The sequence below is a fragment of the Ovis canadensis genome, chromosome X, assembly GCF_042477335.2.
Source record: "Ovis canadensis isolate MfBH-ARS-UI-01 breed Bighorn chromosome X, ARS-UI_OviCan_v2, whole genome shotgun sequence".
Classification (NCBI taxonomy): Eukaryota; Metazoa; Chordata; class Mammalia; order Artiodactyla; family Bovidae; genus Ovis; species Ovis canadensis.
This window is the reverse complement of record NC_091727.1, coordinates 122,222,118-122,243,543: the sequence shown is the minus strand read 5'-3', so window position 1 is coordinate 122,243,543 and position 21,426 is coordinate 122,222,118.

Genomic DNA, 21,426 nt, shown 5'->3' with positions numbered 1-21,426 from the left:
ATTTTAAATTAAAATGTGTCCTTTCATGATTCTTACATGTATAAATGTTCACACTATTATTATGTGAACTCAATATATTCCCCAATAGATTTTTAAGTAATACGATCAATCTTTCAAAGTTATTTCAAGATTTTTCTTTTGAAGTAATGGATTTACCCTCAAAATCTTTTTAGCTTCATTGAGACAAATTTCACATATTATACAATTCACCCATTTTAAAGTATGCAACCCATTTTTAGTATACTTGCAGAGCTTGTACAAGCATCCTCACAATTTAGAACATTTTTGCCCCTGAAAGAAACCCTATACAGAGTAGTAGTCACTCCCCACTCCTCAAGCTTCTATATCCCTTCTTCCCTCAGACAGTTCTAGGCAACGAGAGATCCTTTCTGTCACTATAGATTTGCTTATTCTGAAAACTTGCAGATTTTTAACAGATGTACCTACTGGGAATGGCAGAGGTTGTTTATACACTAAGAGGCATTGGCAAACAAAAGAAAAGAAAATTTGTGGTTGGAGCCAGCCAATACGGTCTTGACTTTTCTGTCTAAATCCATAATTGTTTTACACTTCTAAATGTTAACAAATTTTGTATCAGAGCTTCTATTATCCTTATTTTTTGTTACTAAATTTATTTTAGTCCTGCACAATCAGTAAAAGGGAGGTGTTCAAAGTACTCATGTTCAAAAGCAAGTAATTAGGAAAATGTAAATTTCAAATTCTTGCCTGGTGGCTCAGACAGTGAAGAATCCACCTGCAATGCGCAAGACGTTGGTTCGATCCCTGGGTTGGGAAGATTCCCTGGAGAAGGGAATGGTTACCCACTGCAGGATTCTTGCTGGAGAATTCCATGGACAGAAGAGCCTGGTGAGCTACCATCCACAGGGTCGCAAAGAGTCGGACACAACTAAGTGACTTAGCACAAACTTAAACTGCTAGTTCATTTATTTCATTCTATCCAGTCAGCACTTGCCAAATATGACTATCCTTTCCAGAAATGAGGCATTTATATCAGAAAACGTTCGTGTATATGCTATTTGTGGTTGAATACCATAAGAAGCAGTTGATTCAAGCTTGCCATCTGTTTTTTCTAAATCTTTAATATGCAACATGCTTCCTTAAAATTACACCTATTCAGAAGTTATTTATGAAGCAAAACTGTCTCCCTTTTGATTGGCTTTGCATTATTCTTTTACAATAGTGGTGTACTATACAGCACATTGGAGAAGGCAATGGCAACCTACTCCTGTATTCTTGCCTGGAGAATCCCAGAGACAGAGGAGCCTGGTGGGCTGCCGTCTACGGGGTCGCACAGAGTCGGACATGGCTGAAACGACTTAGCAGCAGCAGAAGCAGCATTTCACATTAGTAGGAACTTTCAATTGTTGAACATTTTAGGTGCCAACATTAAAAAAATTTTTTTTGAAGTATATAAAACCTGAACATAAAAACTGGGGCTCAACCTGATGCTCTGTGACAACCCAGAGGGGTGGGATGCAGTGAGGGCGGAGGGGGGGCGGGTGGGGGGCGTTGGGAGGGAGGTCCGAGAGAATGAACATATGTATACTTAAGGCTGATTCACGTTGTTGTATGGCAGAAGCCAACACAGCATTGTAAAGCAATTATCCTCCAATTAAAAAATAAATTTAAAAAACTTGTACTTTCTACACAAGATATTATATAGGTATCTACCATTTAGGGCTTCCCCTATGGCTCAGCTGGTAAAGAACCTGCCTGCCAATCAGAAGACACAGTAGACATGGGTAAGATTCCTGCAGAGGATCCCCTGAAGAAGGGAATGGCAACCCACTCCAGTATCCTTGCCTGGAAAATTCCATGGACAGAGGAGCTTGGCAGGCTATAGTCCTTGGGATTGCAAAGAGTTGGGGACACAACTGAGCACACACACACACATTTACTATTTAATAAACTCCCCATTAAAACAAACAATCTCATAATGGCTATGAAAATACATACATTTCATTTAAATTTATATTAAAAATCTTATTTACATTCCCCAACACTTGTTTTAATATTTTTTTCTGGCATACATGCTTTAAAGGGCAGGACTGTGTTAGACAAAAATTGAGATATTAAAGAATCCATGGTAACTTGAAGAGAAAAGTAAGGTTAATAAGTCAACAGTATAAAGCAAGGTGATATGTTTGCTTTCAACAGTCTGTAAATAAAACTTCATGAAAGAAAGAAAACATGTTTTGAACAAAAGATAGAAGAAATAGAAAAGGAAAAGAGCGTACTGTATGGTTCAATTTATGAAATTCTAGAATTGCAAAAATAATCTATAGTGATCAAAGTAAGAAAGTGGTTGCCTGGAGAAAGGGGGTGGGGATGAAATGACTACAATGGAGCAGGAGGATGGAAACATTCCATCTTCATTGGCATGGTGATTACAGAGGTGTGTACTCCTTCATCAAAACTGGACTATACTTTAAATATGTGCATTCTATTACATGTAAATTATGCTTTATTGAATTTTTTAAATGTCAAAGTGGGCAAGAAAGGGTACACTTTGGTTCAAATGTGGTCGTGTTTTAATCCTGAAAAACAATCCTTTATTTTTAAATGTGGAATATCCATGTTATTCTGAAGAAGTACATTCAGCTCTTTTGTAATGTTAGCATTTCCTCATCCAACTCAGGACTGAGTACTGGAATTTTAGTGATGACTCTTAGCCACATTAAAGACAGGCATTTCTTTGATAGACACTGCACTCTAAATGCCTACTTTTCCCCCATTAATTCAACTGAGGGAAAATAAAACAGCAAACTTATCCATTAAATCCTCACAGAGTTCTTAGGACTTTAAAAGTACAATTTGAATCGAAACCACCATTTTGTAATATTGTTTTTCAGGGCAGGCTGAAAGCAAAATAACAATACTTTTTGTAGGAAAAGCCAGATTGAACAATCACAAAATTACCTTTAATGTCACTTTTCAAAATATAAATAGCCTAGGAGGTAATAGGATTGCATATATGAGATTCAAAAATATCCTATGCTATTTTTGTGGGAGGGAATTGTATAGTGTTTGGATTGATATGCAGAGTGAGTTTGTGGTCACAAGTAGCTTTCTTTTCTATCTAGAGTCAGTGGCCTACAAAAGAGAAAAATCTATAAAAATCAGGAGGAAATTTCAAAAAAAGAACTATTCAGTAAGATGGATAGAAACTTAAGATGACAGAACATTAGCAGAGTATCACTGAAACATACATTACCATATGTAAAATAAAGAGCCAGTGGAAACTTGCTGTATGACACAGGTACCTCAAATCTGGTGCTCTGTGACAACCTAGAGGGGTGGAAAGGGGTGGGAGATGGGAGGGAGGTTCAAGAGGGAAGAAAGGTGTATACTTTTATGTCTGATTCATGTTGATATATGGCAGAAACCAATACAATATTGTAAAGTAATTATCCTCCAATTAAAAATAAATTAAAAAGAACAGAAAATATATCTCAGACTTATGTATAAATGAGAGAAAAAGGCTAGGAAAGGAGAGTGTGTGATAGCTGCAAAACAATATAAAGAATGTTGTGGTTGTGGGGGAAGGAGCAAATCAAATAGGGCTGAAGAGACACAGAAATTGAGAAGAAGATTTAATTTCCCCTAGGGTATTCCAGATTTCTTCAAAATTAATTAAAATTTAAGGCATGTACACTAACATTTTACAAACACCAGAAAGTATATTTTCAGTTAACAGATTTTGAAGAAATTGTTCTATCACATTGTCGTTTTTTTATGAATGAGCAGAAATGCTTCATTATGAAATATATCAATCTTTCCTCAAGGGGTGGGGTGCGAATTTGAAATAAATAAATCCTTCACAAATAAATGGCATAACCACAATCACAGCTCACATTGTTCTGACTGCAATAGTCACAGTTAACACTAGGAGGCTGTAATTCCATTGGCAGCAGTTCCCTTCTGACCACAAATGTCTAAGTCCCTGCAAGGGTAACTTGTACAGGATAGTGAAATTAAGTGTGTTGTACAGCAGGCAGAACATGCCATTACTGTGTATTAAAAGATTTTATGCTTTACAGCATTGCTATGTATAATTTTTATTGTATAGACTAATAACTTGGCCATCAACTTCTTCATCAAGCATGGAGTCTCACCATTGCTCCAAGATTACTACTAATTTTATACCTCTGCTTCTTGAAACATACTAGGTAGAATCAGTTTTACATCCCTTTTCCTGAAGAAATTGTTTTTATATACTATAAGTCCTCTACCATTTCATTAAAATAGAGCTTTAATGTGATTGTGTGTTCTCACATAGTTATTTCAATAAATCTTTGTGCTACTCGGAGCCGTAAAAGAGATAAGAAAATACTGGTTCAATTCTTTAATTTATAACATTAAATGTATTTTCTGAAAGTTAGAGTAAAACAGCAAAGTTTCATCCAAGTTGTTTTTTACAACTTTGAATTCAGAACAATTATTTTTATTTACTGTTACAGGAATGAAAAATATAACAATTTGTTCTTATGGTCCATTGTATCTTGGATGATTAAAGGGGTAGTTACATTAAATTATTTAAATTGTGGCTTTAAATTTTATCACACAAATATTATATACTATGCTTTAAGCATGCTAATTTAGGTTGATGATTATGAGCTAATAAAATATTTTAATGTTTCAAATAGTACGGTAATTAACATTTCATATGTATTTCTCATCACAGGAGAAATGGTCTTTACAGCATACTATTTTACTTACTTAGTTGAATGAAAGGGTTAGCTTTGTAGCAGAGGAAAATATTTTCTTCTACCCTCTTGGGCTCAGTAAATGAGGCCTGCAAATTAAACTGACAAAGGCGAGATTAAAAGAAGTAGAAGGTTTATTTCATATGCATAAGAAGCCACAAAAGAAAGCAGCTGGATTGTTTAATGGTTCAAGTTAAAGGCATAAATACCTAATTTAGTAGGAAAAAGGGAAGGGTAAGGAATTGCTTGTATGGAAAAAAAACAAATAGGTTTCATTAGGAAAGACAAATGGGTTTTAGGAGAGCTGACAGGAGATAAGATTGTGGTAATGTTTGTCTATACAGGTATGAGTGATCTTTCCATCTTCAAGAGCCATAAAACTCCTCTGGAGAGAGGGTTTATGGTAGCCTCATTTCCCAGAAGTTGTTGTTTTTAGTCAGATAAGGGAAGCTCCCAGGTGGCTTTTTTTCTGCATATATTGAATCTCAAAATATCTTCAACTTAAACGAATCTTTATACCAACTCTGGGGTTCTGAGTCTGCTCCACAGCTTTATATTTTGTATTTAAAACTTTCCGGTCATGTTTAGTATGCTCTGGGAAACTCTTTATGCTTAAAACATGTTAAATATTAATGTTGTTACACCAAAGTTATTTGTTCTACTGCAAAGATGTAGCTAGCTAATGTTTGTTTTAATTTTGTTTCCACATCTCAAAATAAATACTGTCAATTGATACTTTTAAAATAACTAATATGGAAATGGTGATTTTTCAAATGTTATTTCCCTTTCCAGCTTTCAGTATTGTTTTAATACATATGGGTAACATAGCTAGCACTTAAGTACTACTGATCTGTAATTATTTTATATGAAATGATGTTTTAACTTAATATTTGGCTTAGAATTTTGCTGATTCATTTATAACATTTAACTGATATTTAATTTCTTCTTTAACTGAAGGACTGACATTGATGTACATGCTATACTAATGCTTATTTTTTGTTTTTTTAATTCATTTTGTATAAATGAAGCTGTCTTTATTCTGGCACTAATGGATATCAGCCTCATTACTTTCTATTTAACACTTTATATGTGAATAGCATGAATAGTTGCCTTACTTATAGAGTTCTTACTGCGGTTTTTTTAAATGTTTTCTTTTAGGGTTATCAGCCAATATCCATGAGCATCTGTAGGCCAATGTTCACCATCCTTCAAAAATAATTGTAAGTATTCCCATAAACATGCCCCAAATACTATTTGCAATGATATTCAACCATTACACTTAGGTGATTCCTATTATTTAGCCTATTTAGACCTACCTCTGAACTAGTAAAACATTTGCCATTAGTGACATACTACATCTAAAGAATATTATTTAACTGGTAAATAACATTTTAATGCAACCTAAAGAAAAGTCTCTATCTATTTTATTATCAAATAATGTGTTGAACAGACACCCTTGCCAAAGTGTTAATCACCATCAGAGTTTATATTAAACAAACAGAAAAAAGCATAAGAACAATTAAGTTAGTGAAGACAAAATGTGAATATTCTGTTTTCTCCTTAAACAAAGTCTTAATATCCAATATTGGTGCATACAAAATCCAGCTATTATTCTTATAATAAATTTTAGAAAACAAAGCTCTTAAAAATTCTTGGTGGAGTGACCTGAAAATTTCAGGAGTAAGGGCAAAGGCTTTGAACTTTTGTTTCTCAAAAGGGGATATCAAGTTACAAATGCTGAAAAAACTGCTCTAGAGAATGGGCTAGGCTTCCCTGGTGTCTCAGAAGGTAAAGACTCCACCTGCAATGCAGATTTGATTGGATAAATATATTACAAGTTAGGTAAGGTGGGTCAACATGTGGTCCCTCATTTTAAACTCCAGACTAAATAGGGGATTCTCAATTAAATTTAATTGTTCTTAGTGTCCTACACATATATTTAATACCACAAAATGTTTTTAGAATGATAGTTTCGGGGGAAGAACAGATAGAATCGTAGAGGTTAGCTCTCTTTGACAAAAGAAATTTTTTAAAAAACTTTTTGTATAAAATTAATATAAAATCATTATATAAATGAAATTAAATAATACAAAAATAAAGTGGAGAGTAGAACTCTATCAAAATTGGAGAGAGATTAGAAATGGAATACAGTTGGGAATGTCTGTTGTATACATTATTGATAATCAAGAAATAAAATAAGAAAATGGTGATTTTTACATCCAGACAGTTGCACCAAAATTACTGTAGTAAAATGTACCAGTAGTCAGAATGGCAACCATTACATTGTCTTGCTTGTTTTTTAATGACTTTCACTTATGATGATGACAAAGGTTTTACTTCCTTTGTTTGATATGTATTGGAAAACTTACTGAAAGCCAGCTTTCCATAGAGGAAAAATTGACATTCAAAAAGTGTAATATGTAAAATTTGAAAGAGCCCCAGCAGGTGTCCTGGCAGTGCACAGGAAGCCACTCATTTTAAGTTCGTGAAGATCTGAGTTTGCCTGACGATGTTTTCACTGTTGGAGAAATAGGTTAAGGTGCACATGCAGGTAAGTTTACATTCTCAAGCTTCAAACTGTGCTCACACAAGGCCATCTCACACAAATCAATGGCCTCATATGCCTTGCCTCAGGACAAAGTAAAGATCAAGGTAGCAGAGACCAAGGTCAGCCTTAGCAGAAGGTGGCATTAAGACGGTTTCATTTTTAGTATCTCCATTTCAGTACTATTCCATTCTTATCATACTGTCTCCATTATGATCACTCCTGGCTCTTCCAGGCGTGTGCACCCCAACCCTCTCTGTACACACACCTGATGGCATCTTGCTTTTATCCGGAAGATTTAATACACAAATTCATCCTAGGGTGGCAATACATAATAACTCAGATCTCATCCAGAGAGGCACGTTTTAACACTGAAAATGTGGCTCCAACAGCTAAATTTATTGATGGGCTGAAAGAGAAAACATGCCTCCAATCTCACTTACATGGTTGTTGCCTACTTCACTTCTCCGAAAGGCTGGCTTTGTCAGGGCATGTTAGTGACATGAAAAATATATGTATAACCAACCTAATATAAAATGTTAGAGACTGGCTACTTATGGTAAATAATTTTGTTAGTATTAAATGTGTTAATTATCACTGTATATAGAATACCAAGAGTTATATTACAATGTATAATGTATATAAATACATCCACAACCTGATAGTCTCCAATTCTTTAAAATGTTGGGTACCTGGTGATTTCTGTGGCTACTTTAAGTTACGTAAGAGTCAATTAATTAAAAAAAAGTCAGTTGACCTGATTTGTTTCCAGCTATCATTCAAATTTAATAAAACCTTCCCTAAAGTCCTACTTATGTTACCGTGAAATATATATATCATAGTCAAGGTAATAATTTAGGTAATGTATTCAATGTCTCCTGTGAAAAATGATCAGCTGGACAACTGTGCTTCTCCTGAGCTGGATAGGTTTGTAATATCAGTAAGTATCAAAGGTAAATATTATCTTTCTTTTCTGTAAAGCCATATCAGCATTTAGAGCTTCTTCACAGAAAATGCTAATATAATGAAGAAATGGTGTACATACATTGATTCTATGCTATCATGACAGGATTTATACTTGTCACTCTCTTGACACATATATTAACAATTTAAGAATTTTATTTTTTAAACTTTTATGTGGCCTTCTGTTGCTACCAATAAATACAAATTCACTTAGAATTTTTTAATAGGAGTTCTATGATATAACACTATCTATTATGCAATATTTTCTCTAATAAAAATTAATTATAAATTAAAACTAAAATAGACTATAACAAAAATTAACTATTACCAATATTGATAGACAATTCCAGTATTTTACTTTGCAGTGTATTGTATTTGCTTTATTCCCAAAGAGTTTAATTTCTTGGATTTAATAAAATAAGTATGTTTTATCACTCTTCAACTCTTCATTTGGTTAAAGTAAATAATACATAATCAAAACCCATGAAAAGTGTACAGAATTGAGTGTGAAGTAACAGAATATAATGTGTCCTGTGTAGAGTATATGCCTTTTATATCACCTACAGAAACTAACATAGTATCTTGCACATAATATGCATTTAATAATATAGTCAATAATGAGTTTAATAATAACTATTGAACAAATAATGGTAAAATAATGTCACTTTTAGAAGAGTGGTGATCAATCGGGCATGATTTTCTATAAATGAATATATCTACACATTTAAAGCATAGGAAATCTATAGTCTTTATAAGAAAATTCCACATGTCATAGTTTTTACTTTTATTAATATTAAAAAATTAAGTGGTCCCTTATTATAATTAAAGTAAAAAATATGGCATTAACTACTTAATGAAATATTTATTGATTTTAATAATCAAATTTAACCAATTGATAACTCGAAAAACTACACACTATATGTATTTTTCACTCTAAGTAGCCTACACCAAAATCCACAAAGGCTGACAACATAGTTTAGAATGTACACATTCTAAGCTATGTCAACTTTTCAAAAGTAAAAGTGACTTTATTTTGGAAAGGTTAGTAGCCAAGCAGTTTCAAAGGAGAATTACATTTCCATCCATACTAGATAATAATAGTAAAATAATTTCACATGTATGTTTTCTGTCTTTGGATATATGGCTTTCAAAGTATGCTTGCACCTTTAGAGTATACACTTTTAAAACATTCACCTCTCCTTAAATATAAAATATGGGAATAACTTAAGTAACTGCAGCAAACAGATTAGTACATGTCATATAGAGGACATTGTGGGCAAAGAGTTTATGACATAAAAAATGTTGATTTTTTAATTTCACTCTTAAAGTATTTATTAGTCTTTAGTACATATTGCTCTAAATTAAGTAATACCACATTTAAGAAAAATCAAATTAGATATTTTAATGGAGTGGAAGTTTTATGTGTTGTATGAAATGAATATTTGTGTATTGAGTCATGTTTCTATTACATTTTAATCTTATTTAAAAATTACTTTACCTCCACCAAAATTAAACATGTGATCCAGGCAAGTAATACACTGCATAGGCTAGCTTGCTACCAACTGCTTTCTGAAATATTCCTTCTTTGCAAATCTAGGTACGGTCATTCATTTAGCTTTCTCAAAATTAAATATCTTTATTTGCATATTTAGAGATACTAATAAACTAGTACTAAACTAATAAGACAATAAGAACATATGAAAATGGGAGAATGACAGTCTAACATGTATACTATCATGTAAGAATTGAATCGCCAGTCTATGTCTGACGCAGGATGCAGCATGCTTGGGGCTGGTGCATGGGGATGACCCAGAGAGATGTTATGGGGAGGGAGGTGGGAGGGGGGTTCATGTTTGGGAACGCATGTAAGAATTAAAGATTTTAAAATTTAAAAAATAAAAAACTAAAAAAAAAAAAAACCAAATAGTTGTGGTATATTCATCAAAACCTGTATGTAATTAACTGGCTTTCCATTGAATATTCCCCTTGACTTCACAGGGTTTTGATTATGTGAGAACATACTCTCAATGTGTTACAAGATTCTTAGTATCATTACTAATGGCACTATCACTTAAATAGTTGGATTAGACAAGAAACTGTCAGTCATCCTTACACATCTTCCTATCCCTTATGTCCCATAACCAAATTCATCACTAACTCCTGTCAGCTTTAGCTCCTAAATGTCTTCACTCCATTTCTATTATCATTATACCAGTTTGGCTTTCCATCATGTTTTGTCTGAGTACTGGGATAGGCTTCTAACTAATCTACACTGAATTATATATTTGCATTCCCAAATTTATTCTCCCAATTCTTCTTTCCCTTAGGATAAAGACCCATATCTTTATCATGGTTTATAGGAGACCACCTGATCTGGCCTCTGTCAACTTCTTCAGCATCATATTTTACCCTTTCCCCTTGCCTCCTCCTGCTTCAGCCACGTGGTATACTTCCAGTTCCTTGAACTCATCATTCTTTCTCTTCTTTTGTGCAAACCTCCTTGCATTTCCCACCTCTCCTAACACATCACTGGACAACTTCTATTAAGCATTCAAAACATAACCTGAAAGATATTTCTTTCTGGGAATAGGGAAGACTTCCTGCCTACCTTACCTCCCAAGACTAAGTCACCTTCCTCTGTTAAATACCCTCATAGATAACTCTGTATAACTTTCTATCATACCACTTATCTCAGTCCATAATTATACATTTATGTTTGTGATTAGCTGAGGACTGCCATGTCCTCCATTAGATGTGAACTCCATAAAATCAGGGACTGTTATTTGCTTGCTCAATATTATATTTTTAGCATCTAGCACAGTTTCCAGCATATGATTCAGTAACAATTCATTGACTGACTAACTGAATGAACAAATAGGCATTATCTCTTAAAAAGCATTTGTTTAACCTTTTGAAGTGGTTAACATGTGGCTGTTCAATTGCAGAGGATTTTTCTACTCCCCCTGGTGGTAGCTAGTGTTAGTTATAAATATTGCATCCTGGTGAAAAATTAGATCCCTCAGTTACTATGGCCTTACCATAGGGTTGCAGATGTGAGCTATCAACTAACTTTGATAAATACAATAGTAAAAGTATTATAATGACTTTAAATGTAATATTAGCTATACAATCAGCTGACACTTATAAATGCCTGATGCCACATATGAATTGTTGACTGGTCCAACAGGGATATTGAATAGGTCTCTCTTACCCTGTTTCATGCACCAAGAACTTCATATTCACATAACTAAATCATATCACTGCTATGCATTATTAAATAAGAAAACTAAAATTTATGGCAAATGAATTATACCATAACCTGTAAAGTATTAAGGATTATTGCTAATGAGGCTTACACATTAAAAAAAAGATTAGGAGTTTGGGCAGGGATGGACTGGGAGTTTGGGGTTAGTAGGTGTACACTATTACATACAGAATGGATAAACAACAAGGTCCTACTGTATAGCACAGGCAAATATATTTAACATTCTGGGATAAACCATAATGGAAAAGAATATAAAAAATAATGTATATATGCGTATAACTGAATCACTTTGCTGTACAGCAGAAATTAGTGCAATATTATAAATCAATATACTTCAACAAAAATTAATTTTAAATAGACTATTCAATATATATTGAATTTAATTATGAATAATCATTGATTATATGAACATATGGAATAGTGAGTGAAGTTGCTCAGTCGTGTCCGACTGCGACCCCGTGGACTGTAGCCTACCAGGCTCCTCTGTCCATGAGATTCTCCAGGCAAGAATACTGGAGTGGGTTGCCATTTCCTTCTCCAGGGGATCTTCCCGACCCAGGGATCGAACCCGGGTCTCCTGCATTGGAGTCAGACACTTTAACCTCTGAGCCACCAGGGAATGGAATATATATAAATATAATTGAAATATGATGTTACTAAATGAGTACATTGTCAAGTGGTCTAACTCTTGGTTCATATGTCCTCCTGGCTAACCAAGCTTTCTTATTTCTGCTTTAGTCTCACACTGTAGTTTTATTCCACTGAATTGTACTATCTTGCACTGCACTATCAGTAGCCCAAAATTTGTTTTAAATTACATACATCTGCCATAACTCATCAGAGAAGGTGATGGCATCCCACTCCAGTACTCTTGCCTGGAAAATCCCATGGACAGCCCATGGGGTTGCGAAGAGTCGGCAGGACTGAGCGACTTCACTTTCACTTTTCACTTTCATGCTTTGGAGAAGGAAATGGCAACCCACTCCAGTGTTTTTGCCTGGAGAATCCCAGGGACGGGGGAGCCTGGTGGGCTGCCATCTATGGGGCCTCACAGAGTCAGACATGACTGAAGTGACTTAGGAGCAGCAGCAGTACCCATAACTCATACATTTTTAACAGCATAGTCATGTTTCCATTTTTTTTAATCTTTTAAAATATTGACAATTTTAAGACAGCATGATGAGAGCCAGAGCAATGTTTTGCAGAAATTTCTGTGGATAGAATCATCTGGGGATCCATTTAAGGATCAGTAAATCTAATCAGTAGGTCTGGGAAGGAGCCAGAGAGTTTGCATTTCTAACAGGCTCCCAGGTGATGTTGATGCTGCTGGCCTACATTCGGCACAGCAAGGTAACAGAGCTGGAGTCAACAAATATTTTATGTAAACAGGCAGGTAGTAAATATTTTTGATGTTGTGGACCATATGGTCTCTTGCAACTTTTCAGCTCTGCTGTTGTAGCTTGAAGTCAGCCAGAGACAACGTATACCCAAATGCGTATGAGTGTGGCTGGGTTCAAAGAAAATTTTATAAAAGCTGAAATTTGAATTCCATATACTTTTCACTTAGTATTATGTATTATTCATCTTTTTAAAAATTTTCAGAACAATATAAAAATGTAAATGCCATTCTTAGCTCATGGGCCATAAAAAATAGTCTGTAGTCTGCTGACCACTCCACTCATTCATAAAGTACCAATGGATAACTTTGCATGAGGCTTGTCAATTACAAATTAGCATTTGCCATCTACCTCTACAAGGATTAAATCATGCGCTGCTTCAGCTGCTGATTTTCAGCACTTACTGAAGGGAGTTCAGAGTGGAGATCAGAAATGAGGCACTCTCTGCTCTGGAAAAACTGGTAGAACAGGTCTTCAGAGAGCTCTTAGCTCTCTTAGGTTTTCAGAAGCTGAAACCTCTTAGGTTTTCAGAAGCTGATTTTATGACCCCCAATTCTTGGCATCTCCTTATGTCTAGAAAAGCACTAAGTTCCTTCATGGTGACATCTGCTTCTCATGACTAGCAAAAACCTCCTGCAAAAATATAGTCAAGCAGTGCTTGACTGCATGTATTCCTCCTTCAACAAAATCACATATATACTGATCTTCCCCCCTACCTCGCTGGAGCAGTTTCTCAGAGCTATCTGAAATGCTGTCTCCTGGGCTATAGTGCTCATTTTGCTCCAAATAAAACTTAACTCACAACTCTCCTGTTGTGCGTCTTTTTTAAGTCAACAGGCTAAAGGTATGTGGTAAGATAGGTTCTGTAGTAAACACTGGCTAGGCCTTGAAGAAGTAATGGTTTTCTGGATAGAGAAGTGGGAAGTTCTGAAAGAGAGATACAGCAACATCATTAGTGGTTTCTAAACTAAAAGCACAGGAGTGTTGAAAAAAAACAAGCCTGTCTGAGTGGAGAAAGTGCAAAGGAAATGGGGATTCCTTATCTGCATGTTTAAATACTATCCGATTTTAGTGAGTAGTGATGTCAGGTGAGCAGAATGAGAAGTGGGGGGCGGGGGATGCTATTAAGTTTCACATTTTGGAATTTCAAGAGAGGACTGGTGTCCTGGGAGGGAGAAAGAGAATAGAAATAATTAAGGAAATCAGAACAAAATGCATTTGAAAGGTCAAGACTCTCTGCAAGTGACTGCAGACTGTTCTCATTTGAAAGCTTTGTGGAAACATTGATGTAATTGATCAGAGTTTGCAATTCATTGATGAATAGTGACAGGAGTATCACAAAACCAGATAGAGCAAGGCAGGCAAGCCATTTGTTCACTGTTAAAGCACACAGCAGACTCAAAAGGTAAGCCAAGTAAGAACCGAGGGCTGAAGATTAAAAAGATGGTCTCTACCAACGTGTCAGTATCTGATAGACTTTGCTGAAGAGCTACAAAGTAGGCTTACATGATAAAAGGCACAATGAGCATATAGGTTTTATAGAAGATGTTTTTATTACTTCTGTGGAAGTGTCAGTGGAGTGATATTATGAAATATTACAAAAACAAGAGTTGAGAATTACGAAAGATGGAATATCAAGTACAAAACTAACTCAATCCCAATACTTTTTGGAATTCTTTCTCTTCCTCTGTCTTTCCATTTCCCATGTTATCCCTCCCAAAAGGACTCTGTCCAGTTGTCTTAAAGTTGTGTTTCATTGGCATGCTACAAGTGAAATAAGATTCACTAGGAACTTATTAACAAGAGACCTCAGGATTTTTAAAAAAATTTCCCAACAAGCTAACAAATGGGGAATTTTTACTACCACTTATTTACCTAGATCTCCCCCAAAATAGGGAGTGCATCTACTAGTATCTGTGACTTAGTCATAATTCAAGAGTAAGAAATGGAAGGCACAGCAAAAGGAGAGTTTTCATTTTTCCACACTGAAAGGAAAGTGCCAATTTTGATCAGAAAATTTTAGGTAATTTTCAAATACTGACTAACCATAAGAGGAAAGGCAACATGGCTTTATTAATCTAAGTTAGGAGAATAGCAAATGTAGACAGGGAATTGTAAGTTTAACAATCAAAGGACCTGTGACCAAGTTTCCCATCAAATGAGGAGATGTTATACATAGTTATAAGCTATCATTTATTGAACAAACACTACCCAGTGTCAGGCAATGTGCTAAAAATTATACAAATGATTCCATTTTATTTTCACATTTCAATGAAAGTGGTTATTATTACCCGTACTTAATATATGAGGTCTCGAGTTTTAAGTGAGTTATCCAAAGTCTCTTTCGAGTCCTAGGGACTTGCCTAAGAAAAATTGCTACTATATCAATCCAGCAGTCTAGCATTTATCAAATGCTAGAGAAAAATTAGCTACTGTTGCTTTCCCTGATATTATTGTTATTAGTATTACGGCCATTTTCTTATCTCCTCTAAACCCTTTCTAGCTCAACAACATGGAAGTCAGCATGCTATAATTTTGTCAGATGGATTACATGCAACAACCCATTTAAAGTTTCTAGTATTTAAAAGCCAATTAGTAAATGTCAAAACTGTATGAGCTTTTCTCTTGAAGGATACTTTTTATTTTTAAATGAGGAGAAACAAAGCAGTAGATACTGCTACTTCTGATTATTTAGTGGTGTGCCCCTGGATAAAGAAGTTGACAATTTGTTCTCAGAAATCAATGTTTGACTAGAAAATGAATTTGGTTTAAGTGTCTGGCATCAGGAGGTTAAGAGAGTTTATGGTTAAAATATTTAGCACACACTTCAAAGTTTCTGAGCTTTTTTCCTGCTCCATCTACTACCTAAGTTTGTATCTCTAAGGACTGGAACAGATATTTCCAAAGTATTTGTATATTTAACAAAGTATTATTATTCATAATGCTTTTGAAATAGTATAATTCATTCTTTTGTGCCCCAGTTTAAACATTGTCATTTAACAGTTCAATTAATGTTTACTGATAATGCAGAATTGCTCAATAAATGTGTTCAATAAATGTTGGATGAAAGTGTGAATGACTCATGTCCATTATTATTTTTTTTATTTCTTTTGATTTCTGCAAAGAAAGCTTCCTTTAAATTGGATATATACTTATCTCTGCAAATTCATTTTAATAAAACACATAATGTTCTGCTGGATATAAAAACGTAAATGAATTAGTCTTTATTATACTTTATTTCTTAGTATTATATTTAAAATTGGTACTTGATGTGCTAACAGTTAAGTGTAGCTCACCTTCCGTACACTGTTCGCTCCTTGGTGCTTTTCTTCATTTAATATTCATTTTGATGAATTTGGCACTCCTGATGCCTTTAAGTGCAAGCCAAAATTTCAGTTTACTAATAGATCTTTATGACATTGGCTAACAGTAACCTCTGATTCTAAAAAGGAAAAAAAAAATGACCAAGTATCTCTAGCATCCAAAAGAAATCTAAAATTTCAGTGTGTTCTCTAAATTTGTCCAATAAAGGAAGAACTAGAAAGTACTTCTTCTTTCTGGTAAGGACAGGAGGGCCAAATCCATCAGTTCTACAGTTTGTTCCAGCTCTAGAAAAGCATTTGGTGGAGGGGATTATAATTAATGGATTCAAGAAGATTTAATCTTCTTTAAGAAGTGAATCTTTCAAGTATATATGGAATTTGTAAGTAAATTCTGTTTCTTGCTAGAACTTTAATTTATAAGATCATAAATTTGTTGGTTTTGGTACCATGCAAGTTATTGCTGATCTTCATAAGAGTTTTTGTGTAGCAGTGGAGACAAGCCAGATTGGAGAGGGTTTAGATGTAAGGAAATGAAGACAGCATGTCCAGATAACATGGTGGAATGGGGTGGTGGGAACCGATAATACTTGTCCTATTTGAGGGGCAGGACTTGGTGATTTTGAACAGTAAGAGAGAAGGAAGGTTCAAGAATGACTCTCAAGTCTCTGGCTTGACCAGTTAGTGATATGACATACTTTTTGCTGAGATGGGGTATACAGGAGGAGGTGGAGAACTTTTGTTTGTAGAAAGGGACAGAGGTAAGTTTAGTTCAGACATGATGGATTTGAGTTGCTTCTAAGATGTCAATTGGGTGATATCTAGTAGGCAGATGGGTAGGAAGTTTTTCTGTGGCTTTCACTTCCATCTCAGTTGTCTTCCACTGTAGATGGCCCTTTCCCCATCTCTGATTTACTTGTCAATACAAAGACATCACTTTCCTTCTAGAAATTTGTCTATAGTTCACTTCCCTTTCTGATGCTATATTTAAAATTGAGATACAATTTTAATATCATAATTTAATTAATGTTAAAAAGTACATTTTTAAAGAGAGATTCTATGGGGAAACGTTTTTTACTTGACAGCTGATCATTGGAAAGATAGCTCAGGGAAAGCAAGCTATAAAGTCAATGAGGGAAAAGAAATGAAGAATGGGTAAGATTTGCTTGTGTTGTAATAAAGTATAAGAAGTGACCTCTGAATCCAGCAATGAAGATGGAGTTAAATTTAGAGTGTGGCAAGGGCAGGAGGAGGAACACTTCAAGTGCATTTGGACGGGGGAAGGACTTCATGAAAAGACTGGAATGAAGCAGAGCTGATGGGGCCTGTGACTTTATTGGGTTGTCGTTGTCATTCAGTTGCTCAGTCATGTTCAACTCTTTGTGACCACATGGACTGCAGCATGCCAGGCTGTCCTTCACCATCTCCTGGAGTTTGCTCAAACTCATGTCCATTGAGTCAATGATACCATCCAACCATCTCATCCTCTGTCACCCACTTCTCCTCTGCCCTCAACCTTTCCCAGCATCTGGGTCTTTTTGAATGAGTTGGTGCTTCACATCAGGTGGCCAAAGTATTGGAGCTTCAGCTTCAGCATCAGTCCTTCCAATGAATAATCAGGTTGATTTCCTTTAGGATTGACTGGTTTGATCTCCACACACAGTAATGAAATAACGTGGGGTACATCAAGTGAAAGCAACATGGAAATGATAGAGGAAGGTGCTGACTAAGGGGTTTTGATAATACTTTAAGCAGCTCTTCCAAAGAGAAACTCCTGTAACTACTGAGAAATAGAGGACTGGATCACTCATCTTTGTCTCACAGTCCTGATGCTTTGGTATTGTGCCTTCCAATTACTACACCTGTAACAAACATCCCCTACCACCAGGTGGTATAGAGTCATGTCATGTTAGAGTTGCCGTTGTTTGGGACTCTGGTGGGGTGAAATTCTTTCCAAGCCACAACTTTAAAAATCTGGTCATCTATTTAGTGTCCTATTTACTATCCAGACAACATTTTGGGAAAAGTTAAGATCATCACTTCTCAATAATTCATAAGCTTAGGGAACTGATTTATATGTTAAATTCCCAAGGGAGGCACCAAAGCAAATGTACTTTACACTTATATATGACTTTTATTTCCAGACAACTTTCACTATGTTTGCTATCCAACATTGAATTTTAAAAAATTACTACAAAAATATTTTTTACTCCTTTTCCACAATTAACCAGTTGAGATCCCTATGGTAGACTTACAGCTGTGAGAAGGGATATCCACTGAATTGCAGGAAAAGAAAAGAATATCTGGGCTCTAAGGCCTCCTGAGGAAGGTCAGTGGCAATTTGGATAGCAGGAGCTGGCAGAATACAGATCCAGTAGTTCTGCCTTAATTATACTTTATGATATCATGCCCCAGAGAACATAAAGTTCTCAGTTTATTTTTTTGGAAAAATATATAAATCTAAGATCATTATTTTTGACTCTTCATATTAATAAGTAGTGCATTAAGTTTGCATTAGAACTAAAAATGATGTAACCTAGTTTTAAGAAGCAAAACACTACAATTTACATACCAAAATACCTCTGTCACAGGAAAAGAATGATGCTTATAGATGTAAATTACTCAGTTTTCACACAATTTGCTGTAAACATTTGACTAGTAGCAGAGTCCAGAACTAGTAGTTGATGGTGATAACACTAAATCTTATCCTTTTCCCTCTCATTTGAATCTCTGGAGGTTAGAATAAAGAATAAGTGGACTAAGTTATTTCGATAATATAACCTTGAATATTAGATTAATCAACAAAAATAATTATGGAGAATTACTCTATGATTGGCACTATGCCAGGAATTATGGGGGGTGACAGATAATTCTTAGGTAGGCTGTATGACATCTCTGTTTGTTCATAATCCTATTGATGAGATAAAACTAATTATGGTAAAACAAACAAAAAAGGCAGAATGTTACAAAAAGCCAAATTGTATGCTCTGAGCCATGAAGATTATACAGATATAAAGGGGGAGGAATCAATGAAGCCTGCATTTTAGCATTTCATAATCTTCAGGAAGTGAGCTTACAAGTTGGGACAAATTAAATACAAATTTGCCATCATTTTATCTTCCATCTCATTAAGCAGTCTTTTTGTCTCAGGCCTTATCCAGACTTTCACATAATTATGTATCTTGTACATAGTAGGCACCCCGTAAATATCTGCTGGTTGAGTGATTAAATTCTTGAGACAGATATTAGTAAAAGGAAGCAAAAGAGAGGCATTTTGCTTTTCTGTCCAATTTACAGTTGTCTTGAGAAAAAATCTGTACTGACCATGGAGAGAGTAACTTATCATTAGATCTGAAAGTAAAGCTGATAGATCTGCTTCTTAAAGACTACAGTGCCCAGTAGCTCACCCTCATGACACTGAAGAATGAAGGTAAATTTTTGAATGTTTGTTGGATTATAAAAACAATTTTGGCTCACTTGTCTCCACCAATTAGTTATGATTTAGAATATCAAGATTTTAATAATGCCAGGAGTCAAATTTTCAGCAGAAATGTTTCTCTAATGCTTTGTATATCACCAGATTTTAAGTAAATATTTAAGTAGTGTGAGTTTGGGCTCCTTTTAGAAGCAGTATTCAAGTAGTATCTATCTTATGCTAAAAAAAGGTTTATTTTTTTAATCTTCATAGCTTTATACTAAAGAACTTTTGCTTGTTTAGACATGCTTCTCTTCCACAAAAACAAGGGTATTGAATAATATTGTTGCAATTAACGCCAAGTGTGAAAGTCACTGAGTCATGTCCAATTCTTTGCAATCACATGGACTGTAGCCCACCAGGCTCCTACCATTCCCTTGTCCTAGGGATCTTCCTGACCCAGGGATTGAACCTGAGTCTCCTGCACTGCAGGCAGATTCTTTACCATCTGAGCCACCCAGGAAAGCCCAAATTAATGCTAAGTAAGTATATAATTTTACTGGGACATGGTTAGTCAATAATGACACAGGATGGTGGCCACAGATGAAGTAAAAATCTTGACTAAATTTTTTTTTATTTTAAATTTATTTCTTAATTGAAGGATATTTGCTTTACAGAATTTTTTGGTTTCTGTCAAACATCAACATAAATCAGCCATAAAAACTTTGACTACATTTCTTTTAGGTGAATTATCTCTACTACAGCATTGCATTTTTATGAGTATGCATATTGAAAGTAATATTATAATTTAGCATTAAGGCTACTGCAATCATATATAAAATGGTTAGTACGGGAAACTGTAACAGCTTTTCAAAATTGTGGTATAATGAACACATATTTTTGACATGATGAATGAAATGGGACCACAACTTCATAAATGAATGGTCTTCTGAGGAAAATGTGATCTGTTAGAACCCATAATTAATAGTTTGTCTCATGTTATTTTCCATGTTTTTATATTTATATCCATCAAATAGCACATTGAAGAGAGTATCTATATTCTAACAGGTTAACCAACAGTTTAGAAATAAGTCTCCTTTATTGGGAAAACAGAAACAAGTGCAAATTCACATTTCAGTTTGCCATTATTCTAGAATTTTAGGCAGGAAAATATGTTCTTTATGAGTCATAGATAAGCCTCACTGCACTGTAAATTTTGGAGTACACACTTTTTCCTCTGCTCTTAAATTGGGTACTGCTTATTTTTAAATTGTTCTCTTCCTCCTCAATTTTAAAAACCTTTCACCATAACAGGCCTAGAATATCACCAGTAATTCTCATTTTGCTGAGAATGTTCATCTATTTGATTCCATTCGGTTTCAGGCATGTAGGAAAAGTTCTAAACCTCAGCTTCAGTAATGGAACTTCCTTATCCAGGGAGGGCAGGCAAGAAGGAAATCGAACTTTTTATACCTGCTGTACTGATAACATTTTTAAAGTTTGCAAGAACCAGGCATTTGAAGGAATGTAGATCAATAACTATGCATTACTAGCAGAAGTATACATTGTACAACTACTTGATGGAAAAAGTTGGCATTATCTCCTAAAACTGAATATTCACAATGTGTATACAATATATTGCTTTAGTTTTTGCTTGATTAACCAATTTTGCCAATGGAGCCATGTTTGCTGAAATTATAATGGTGATTCACATACCAATGGTTATAATTAATCCAGTCTTACGCACTTATGGCAGAGAAGGCAATGGCAACCCACTCCAGTACTCTTGCCTGG